The sequence below is a fragment of the Olea europaea genome, chromosome 1 (assembly GCF_002742605.1).
Source record: "Olea europaea var. sylvestris chromosome 1, O_europaea_v1, whole genome shotgun sequence".
Lineage (NCBI taxonomy): Eukaryota > Viridiplantae > Streptophyta > Magnoliopsida > Lamiales > Oleaceae > Olea > Olea europaea.
Genome location: NC_036237.1, coordinates 7,734,575 through 7,745,209, shown reverse-complemented (window position 1 = coordinate 7,745,209; position 10,635 = coordinate 7,734,575).

The window sequence follows — 10,635 nt, the reverse complement described above, 5'->3', positions numbered from 1 at the left end:
AGCAATATGTGTTTTTTTTTTTTTTTTTTTTTTTTTTTTTAAGGGAGAAACATAATGCCGTATCCGAAAGGATGGAGAGAGGCAACAACGCTAGATTTTCCCTACTCCTCTTTTTTTTTATTCTTCTTTTTTTTTTCGCCCCCTTTCTTTCCCTCTCTATATTGATGGTTTAGGATTTCGTTTGTATAAAATGAAAATGGGTTCTATATAGTGCTACTTAGTACTCCACTAAGTTCAAATTGCAATTAAGTCACTCATTTTCTATTTTATATAACATTTAGTAATTAACTTTCCATAATTAAAAACTAAACCCAAAAATTCTATTTTATTTGTCCGAACCCTTTATTCAATAATCATTTCCTTCTTCGTGAACCATTATTTTTTACCTATTCAAATTGACATCTTGTGTTAGCGAAAAAATTAAAGCTTGAAAGATGTACTCACGTACTCGTGTCTGAAATTTGGATTTTTTTTAGCCATGTCTCGTATTTTACATTTTAGAAAATAAAAGAATCGACACTTAGATACGTACGAGTACCAGAGTCCGGGCATCATAGAATTATGAAGTGCTCAAATACATCAACAAATGATATTTCCCCTTCTAGAGATAAGGATGAAGTCTTCAGTGGAAGTAAAAAGTTGAAGAAACGAGAAGAAAGTCACTCACATAACGCTGTTTGCCTGTAAATCCTGGGAAGAAATCCCATCAGGTCCACTTTCTTCTGTTGAGCCTTGGCATTTCTGAGCGACTTGCAATAATTGGTTTACCTGTGGAAGACATCTGTTTATGTGTTCCACCTTCAAAATGTAATGCTGCATATCTACACACACAACTTTTATTCTAGATGGTGCTTAGAGTCCATATTTCGTTCGTAGATCCTATTATATCTTATCTCACAGAGTAAAAAATTAAAAAGACTGGCACTTTGATTATAAGTTGAGATATCAATTTAATACATTTCCCAGAAGCGTCAGTAATGTTAGCAATCCTAACTACTGGAATGTCTACCATTATGCCCCATCCCTATTCCCTCACGAACTTAGAACATCATAACATTTTGGGGAAGTTCAACTTTGACATCGACATTGTGATATCTGTCCCTGGTTAGTACAATTCATTAGTTTCGAACGTTACAAAATAATATTTATTATACAGTATCAAGCACGAGGCAGGATTCCATTTGACCAGTGCAAAGTTGAGTTCCAAATTGTTCTCCATTTAATACAATGAAAAAAGAAATGAAAGTACTAACAGCGTTATTAAATAAATTTAAGAAACTGATGCAATTCAAAAGAATGAGAAGTCTTAATTCCTATAAAAATGGTGTTATTTAGGTTTAGGTTTTTTATTCGGTTAATCCATCTACTTCTGTAATATTTGCCAATATCAATTCGATTCCTGTGCTTGAACTAAAGTTTAAGGGCTGGAAAGAGAACGTTTGTTTCATTCTTGACGGTATGGATTTAGACCTTGCGTTAATTACTGAACAAATCACTACTCTTACGAATAAGAGTTCTACGAATAAAATGGGACTTGAATGAGTAGTGATCATGAAGCGTAGAATTCCAAATTTCTTAAAGAAATATTTCAAAACGTTTTACGAAAAAGCGATAAGGTCGAAACTAGTACGCTTCTAACAAACTTGGTTTCACTAAACTATGAGGCAAAAAAAAAAATATATTGGAGTACATTATGAATGTAAGTTCTCTCTCATGACAAGATTATTCAAAGTAACTTGTGTATCTGATACTATGAGGATAAAAAAAAAAAAGGATGTTTATCTGTGGAAGAGCTTTGATTATTCATCAAATTAACTGCAAATGCCACACGATACGTCCTTAGTTGTGTTAGGTTTTGCCTCATTTCTTGCCATTCTTGCTGGTGCTTGATTAGTTGGATTGTATAATATAAGAAATTACAATATTGTCTGGTATTGTTTAGTCTTTATTTAGTACTCTATATTAAATAATTATTAAATACGGATAATATTTCTTCAAGTTCTCTACACATACTGGTTTAGTCAATAGATAAAAATTATAAGCAACTTGTGTAAACAATGTTCAAAATATTAACTTCTGACTTTATATTACTTAACCATGGCTTAATTGAAAATTTTGAAATTAAATTGAGACTTGTAGCCTAGTCAAATTCTAATGTGTATGAGATCACATGTAAACACATATAAGCACCCAAAAAAAATGTATATGTTTAAATTCTGTTCGATTGCCTAACCCTTCTTGGGCCTATCGGAAGCGAAAATCCCGTCTACTGCGACAAGGCCCGTTTGAGCTGTGTCGGGCTGATGGGCTGCTCGATAAATCAGAACATCGATAGGAAAGACATGTGATAACATACATTGAATTACTTCAAAAGCATGTAAATTTACATGATTCGCTTTACATGTTTACACATGAGAGTGTCTATGAATACATAATCGAATATCATTTATAAATGAGCCATTGGTTCTTAAAATTAAGCTAATAAACGAAAAGACTTATTATCTCAAAGGACAATGCTACACGTACTAAATTTTTTTACCAATTCTTTTACTTACAACTCACAACAGGGATGAGCGATCACATGTTGACATTTTTAAATTCACGCGTACTCTGCATTGTATTGTGAGGGGGGGGGGGGCACCATTGGTACCCCTCATTCGGTACATATGGGTAAATCCTATTTCAAAATTGTTGTCTGTCATTACATTTTTAACATTTCAACACATTACATTATCTTTGTAAATGAAAAGATACTAACACATTTTTTGATACCTCGGTACATTACACTTTTCATCCATGCATTTGTTAATAAGATTTGATGTACTGATATATCATAAATATATGGGAAAATTCTCAAGTACAGAGAATTTCTTACCGAATTCATATAGATGCTGACGTGGCGAAATTTGATTTGCCTTTTTTTGTTTGTTATTTTTCCATCTTCTAGTAATTTCACGTCATGTGTTGTCTATTAAAATTTTATGTACTTGTAGCATGATTGTAAATATAACAATAAGTTTGAGACAACATATGTTAACTCAGCATTTTAAATAAATGATGTGGATTGTCATAAAGGAACCACAAACGTTGAAAAGAGATAAATAAGGGGCACGTCTTATCCCAAGATTGGTGATCAATAACAAGTGTAATAAGGCAGCACAAAATGGATTAGAGGAGAAACGTAAGACTACAAAATGCAACACACGAAATTAGTTAGAATGTGCACAATGACCATAATTTGAGATAATAATCATGAAATGTGCAAGTCTTTAGATACAAAAGTTATCACGACATTCTTTGCAAGCACTTCTAAGAAATGGTGGACCAAATCAAATTTCTACTTTCCTTCATGACTTTCTTCCAATCTCCTCTCCATTTATATTAAATATTATGAGAAAAAATTCATATGCTCAAACTCTAATTAATGGATATTTGGTCAATCAATCTAATAGTACTTTGAAAATTATGCGGAACAAAGAGAGGTAGAAAAAAAAAAATTCTTCTCCTTAAATCAAACACAACCGCCTACCCCACCACTCATCACAATCGGTGTCAACTACTCTTCAGAGCGAGGTTCCATAATAATACCGGAATCAAAATTTTCCATCTAAAATAGATCACTTGTTCAACCACTTTTAATATAATAGTACATTAGTCGAGAAGCATTTTAAATCATCATTTACGTTTCAGTGTTAAGTTAGTTTAAAGAAATCAACTTTAAGCTATGTATGACATGGACCATGCCACTAACTTTAAAGATCACTTAGCTTGAATTTGACACATCGATTATATTTCTTTACAAGTATCAGAATTTGGCGATCATTCGGTTGTTGGGTGTGCATTTTCTTTTGGCTGTTGTCCCTTTGTTTTCACATGTACAGGCAATAAAAGAGATTCATCACCAATGATAAAAATGGGACTGCCCTTTTCTCCTTAAGAAAGTGCTACAAACAAAAGAAACAATGAAATCTTGACTTTCTTTACGTAGAGAATCAACTTAGGATCTTAGTCATATATTTGAAATGATAGGCTGATTAAGATTCAATAGAAATATTTTACATAAACATTTCGAACAAGTCGAAGCCTGAGGGTTTATCTAATTATTATTATTATTTTTTAATTTTCTGATAAAAAAATGATTTATGAGAGTCATGGATTTGTGTGGAAATGACAAAATCTCTTAGGCTGGTTTAGTATAACTTTTAAAAAGTCAAAAATAATTTTTGAGATTCAAAAGTTGCTTTTGGATCGTTTGACTAATTTTATGAACGTATTTTTTTCTAATTAGAAGAGTTTATAGAGAAAGCTAGTATAATATGACTTTATCTAAAAGTACATTTGGAATAGAGAGATCTCTTAGAAATAATTTTTTTTTTCTTTTAAAGGTAGCTTCTTCCATTTTTTTTTATTTCTTTTAAACAAGAAGTAAAAGTCATACCAAACGAATCCATAGATGGTTGAATAAGAATCTATTTGAAGCCGATTTTAAGGGGGGGAAATGAATTTTTGTACTGTTGGTCGCCTGTTTCAACCGTTTTTGTTGACTTTGTCTCTTTTACAACGGGGACTCACCTAGAAAGATAACAATCAAAAAATGAATTTTTTTTACCTAAAAAATCATCTCCTAATAGGGTCTGAAAAATCTCCACGCATTTTCCACTCTTGTCACATAAAACACTAGCTAGGCCAACAAATTTCCATAAAAAACAAAACAAGTAAAACAAAAGGCCATCGAAAAATGGGGTATGATTTATTAATGTCAAAGGAGACCATATATATCCCACAGAATGTACATAAACCACTTGACATAAAACACTATTGTATATATTAATTTATTGTGCAAACTGTCTCATTATGTAATATTGACAATATATTAATGACCAAATAAAATATTGATAATTATTGTCAACAAGAAGATCGCCCTAATTACACTAAAGGGCCTAAACTATTTTATGAATAACGAGGATTATCTATAATCGTCTTATATGGCAATATGTGACAGATTGTCAAATGATATATGAAACAATAAAAACTATTAAAAATAACAAACCATTATATATATATTCTATTGATAAGTTTTACTATGAATGACGTCACTCTTTATTTAGTCCTTGTTTGAGCCTCGTTCTTTAGAAAAAAATCATTTTTAAACAGTATTTAGACATCATGTTAACTGCATAATCTTCAATAAAATAATATTATACGTAAATTCAAAATTTTTTCTTATTCTTTAATCACATATTTATCATTAATATACTGTTCAAAAATAAAATTTTCTTTCAAAATAGGGCTCAAACAAGGGTTTATTTACGCAAAAGTGGGATGTACCTTCTCTGTCGACTGAAAAGAATATAATCCAAAACATTGACGGTCCAGAAACTGACACGTGTCCAGACGTTAATCTTGTGGTCTGAAAGTGTCGGTGGGATTTTATTTTGCTTCGAAGGGAGAGAAAAAGGTGAGGACAGACAACTGACTTGGAGAGGAGGGGCGGTTGAAGACTTTGGCTGACACGTGGATGTGGACATATATGGCGTACGCATGCTGATTTGTTTCGTTTGGCACGTGTCGCTGAATTTTAAAAATACTTAAATGGTCACTAAATTTTGCAAAAAAATTTTCAGAAGTCATTAAACTTTAAAAATCACTTAAATGATCATTGAACTTTGTAAAAAGTTTCCCAAAAATCACTGAACTTTCTAACCCCTAAATCACCTTAGAGCCACCACTTATGGACCACCAAAATCCACCTTCCGGCCACCTTGGCCACCGGACCAACATACCGCCATGAAGCCCTCGCTTCCCTCTTTGCAATCCATCCAAGCTCAAGCCATAACACCAACCGATTTGGCCGAAAATTCAAGCCAAAATGGGACGACCAAGCACAAAAAATTGTCGGGAGTGTTAGAGTCACCACTTTTGGACCACCAAAACTCTAATTTCGACCACATCGATTGCTGTTATGGCCGGAGCTTGGGTGGGTTGCGAAGAGGGAAGTGAGGGCTTCAAGGTGGTATGTCGGTCCGACGGCCAAGGTGGTCGGAAGGTGGAGTTTTGGTGGTCCAAAAGTTGTGACTCTAACACTTCCGGCTATTTTTGTGCTTGATCATCCCATTTTGGCTTGAATTTTCGGCCAAATCGGTTGGTGTTATGGTCGGAGCTTGGGTGGGTTACGAAGAGGGAAGCGAGAGCTTCAAGGTGGTATGTCAGTTCGACGGCTAACGTGGCCGAAGGGTGGATTTTGGTGGTCCATAATTGGTGGCTCTAAGGTGGTTTAGAGGTTGGAAATTTCAGTGACAATTTAGGTGATTTTTAAAGTTCAGTGACTCTTTGGAAACCTTTTACAAAGTTCAGTGACTATTGGCGTAATTAACTCATATATGGTTAAGCCCCGATTTGGCCCCCATTAAATTACATTACATTTTTCTCTTTCCTATTTTGAACCACATAATCTTCCATAAAATAATATTACACAAAACTTTTCTTTTTCTTTCAACAATTTATTTTTCAAAAAAATACTATTCCATCCATTTTCATTTCCCAAAAATGGGGGCCAAACAGGGGCTAAATTGGCATCGAGGAATTGAAAGCGATATTGTTTTCAAGAGAGAATGCGACAGTACGAAAATTAAGGCAATGTTTGGTCCACGTTCTTTCAAAAAAATACATTCTCAAACAGTGATTTGATATCATATAAACCACACGTTCTTCAATAAAATAATATTACACGCAAATTTAAAAAAATTTCTCATTTTTTAACTACACATTCTTCATTAATTCACTATTCCAAAATAAATTCTTCCAAAATAATAGAGCTCAAACTCACACTAAACAATTATTTATGGTAAGACCGACTATGCAACTATAATAAAAGAGGGAAATACTAAGTTGGAGACAAGGGTTCGGTTCTTAACCCTTCGTTCAATTAAATGCATCGATTGCATATATGAAAGAGGAAAATAATCTGAATTTAGAAAAGAATAATTATATTCACACATCACATTTTGATTACACTTAAATTTTTAATTTTTGCTCATTATCGTACTTATATCTCCAACGATTTTTCATGCCATTTTTATCCTTAAACTTGCATTAATCAACACATTTGTATTTGATAACAGTTTTATAACCAACTGTTGAAATGGAGTAAAACAATTTATTTTTCATCATATTTTAAAAAATAAAAAGTGCGAAAAAATTATTTTTCCCTCATTTCAGAATACAAAATCAAAATACTTTGATATAAATTATCATCAATAATAAGACGTACTAATTAATGAAATGTTGAAAATAAGGATTCGACGAAAAATTTAAAGAAATAAGTGCTACAATCAGCAAAATTTGAGTAGTTTAATTGCAATTAAAATGTGACGTAAGAAATAAAATTGTTTTTATCAGTGTATTAGCGGTATTTGCAATTAACAAAAAGTTATACATCAATAATTATGTGTGAAGAATATGTGTAATGCGAGTTATTTATTATTTTCTTTATGGTATGTATAAGAGGAAATTTCACAAAATATCCATTTTTATCTAGTCATTTACAAAAATGTCCACCATTGCAAAAATGTCTAATTTGAAAGAATTTAGACCAAAATACCCTTATTAACAATTTATAACTTCACACTAAGACAAAAAAATGGACATTTTTGCAATATTGTTATTGGTTAATGAAATTTTGACACATAACCTGCCATATTTATTTCAAAAAGCATACATGTCAAATTACAATAAATATTATGTTTTTCATTGATTCAGAAGAACGACAATTTTAAATGAAGAGAAATGTCATGTTCATTCTAAACAAATGAAATGGTGTTCAAATGTCGAGAATGACGTATGAAATATCGAGAAACATTATTTTAATGTAGCTTTTCATGAAAGCCACTTTTCAAAATTCGTGACAAATTGATAAAAAAATCAAATGTCGATTACGACATTTAAAATGTCGAGAATACCATTTCAAAATGTAACTTTTCATTAAGGGTATAATAGACAAGTTGACACTAAATTCAAATGAGTGGACACTTTTCAACTCATACCCTTAAAATTGGGCATTCTTAAAAATGCCCCATAAGACTGTATAATTTCCATTATATAATGAATTATTCATCCAAGAAAAAAAAGTTGGACTTAATCTGACAAGACCAAATGACTCGCATGCACCGTCCAATTGAAAATCTTGTGTTCAAGTATATAAATTCCAACCATTTTGCAATTAACAAAAAAAAAAAAAAAAAAAAAAAAAAAAAAACATATATAAATGGGAAAATTATAGCTACGCTACCATACATTTCATTTAATAGTTTGCTTGATCCAAATATTTCATTTGTGCCAACAACAATACTAAACCTTTCACAAATTCTCGCTTAAAGTCCAAATGAAAGGCTTCCATTTGTTTCTCATTTCAGTTAGTTGACTATAGGTCAACGATTATATATATATATATATATATATATATATATATATATCAAAACAACTTAAACCCAACCTTTCTTCTCCATTCCCATACATTTTCCTTGCCCCCAAGTCGCCGCTACTAGCTCCCAGGCGATCCATCGCCACCACCATCCAAGCTGCTAGATGTCATCACCATCGCCACTACCACCCAATAAAGGAAGAATGAGAGTGTGACGATTTCTTTTCTTTAGATTTGAAAATTGAATTTGATTTTCAAATCAGATTTGATTTCGAGATTTTGTTATTGTTGTGTGTAAGTAGTGATTCTAGTGAATGAAAGTGATGATGGTGGTGAGGAAAAACGATGGGGAATGTGGCAGTTAGATGTTGGCAATGGCATGAATGTTTACTGCACAGCTTGTTCACCTTGTATATTTTTATCCCCAAATTGCACTTTTTATGTCAAAAATCAAATTTATTTTGTGGACAATTGAGTTGTGTTGGTTGTGGATTTGAAGTGGAAATGTTGTGGTGTGATCGAGGTGGAGATGTTGGAGGTGGCGCTGACATTGGGTGGGTGCAATGGTGCTGTCTGGTGATGGGGATGGTTTTGGGGTGAGTATATGTGGGGAGGATGAAGAAGAAGTTATTTGATTTTTTATTTTAATTATTTGATTTAAGTTATTTTATTATAAAAAATATAAAGTTACTATTTTAACTGTTCACAAAATTATTTGTTCCGATTTAAAATCCAATGCAAGTGTACGGTTCGTTAACAATTAGTAAAATGGACTATGAGTTCAAGTATCGATCCCATAAGGATTGAATTAGTTCAAATTAACTTATTATAACCTTAACCGAAACATGAAAATCAAATCGATGTTTTGTACTTTAACTAGAAAGATGTAAACTTTGATACAAGTATGAATGAAAAATTATACTAAATGCAAAATAATTTGGATGCAATTTAACTTGAGTTTATGGAATTAATAAATATACTAACACACTAAGATCACGAATCCCCAAGTAATACCCGTTCAATTTTCACTCATGCAAATTTGATATGCAATTGCACAAAAGATGAATCAATATTCCTATTTTAATTTAGCAATCTCTCTCGAGTAATGTCAAACCTGTCCCAATATATGATTCGGCTATATTTCTATGACAAATACTAACATACCGAAATGCATTATAAATTCATGAATATCCAATGATTCACACAAGGCGTAGAGGTATATTTCTATCCCATGTCGGACCCTATGATGATTTATACTATGTCGAACCTATTTTCCTTCTTTCGAATGCATAAAACTGACCACCACAATCATCTAATTACGTGCACAATAATCATATGAAGATAAAAACGTAATAAATCAATCAAATTTGGAACTTGCGTTTAAATACGTAAAAAATCCAAATCAACAATCAAACGTAGTATTACAAAGTTCATCGATCTCCTAAAACTGATAAATCTAGCCTAACATGCTAAAAAGACGAAAACATAAAAATATTTGAAGAAACGTCATCACCCGAATCAATCTTCAATCCAATCTTCACTTGGCGCGATGTTGTTCTCTTGTTCTATTTTTCGTTTCTCCTTCAAAATCTCTCAAAAACATGTAAAAATGGCGTCTCCCTCATTCTGGTCAAGTTTTTGTTTATATAGGATTTTAAAAATATTGTTTCCATAAGAGTTTTGGCAAAACAAGGAAACAACGATTTTACCCTAATATTGCTCTATGCGATTGCATAGAGTAAATTTTTTTTGCCTTTTTGTCTTCGGTATGCTTCTATGCGACTGCATAGAGGGTAGCACTATGCGGTCGCATAGTACTACCAACTATGGAAGATGTGCATTTTGGTCCTCTCACTTACATCCTTCACTTCTTGACATCTTCTCTTCATTCTTTTCATTTCATCATCCCATGATATCGTCAATTGGCAATTGGCTTAATCAATTTCTCGATTTGTTCATCGGATCAACTTTTGGATAATTGCACCTTGGTCCCTGAAATCTCACTTTGCGTCATTTTAGTGCTTTTTCGCGTTTTTCTCCTGAATTTCACCATGTTCATCGTTGGTCCCTAAAATTCACAAATGTAATGAAATTAAGTCACAATTTAATCATTTTGCTCGTTATTCAATCATGTTTGTGACCTAAATAAGTGTGCAAAAACACACTTATCATTAACCTTCTAAAATTAGTCAAAATTATTGTCAAGGTCAATTATA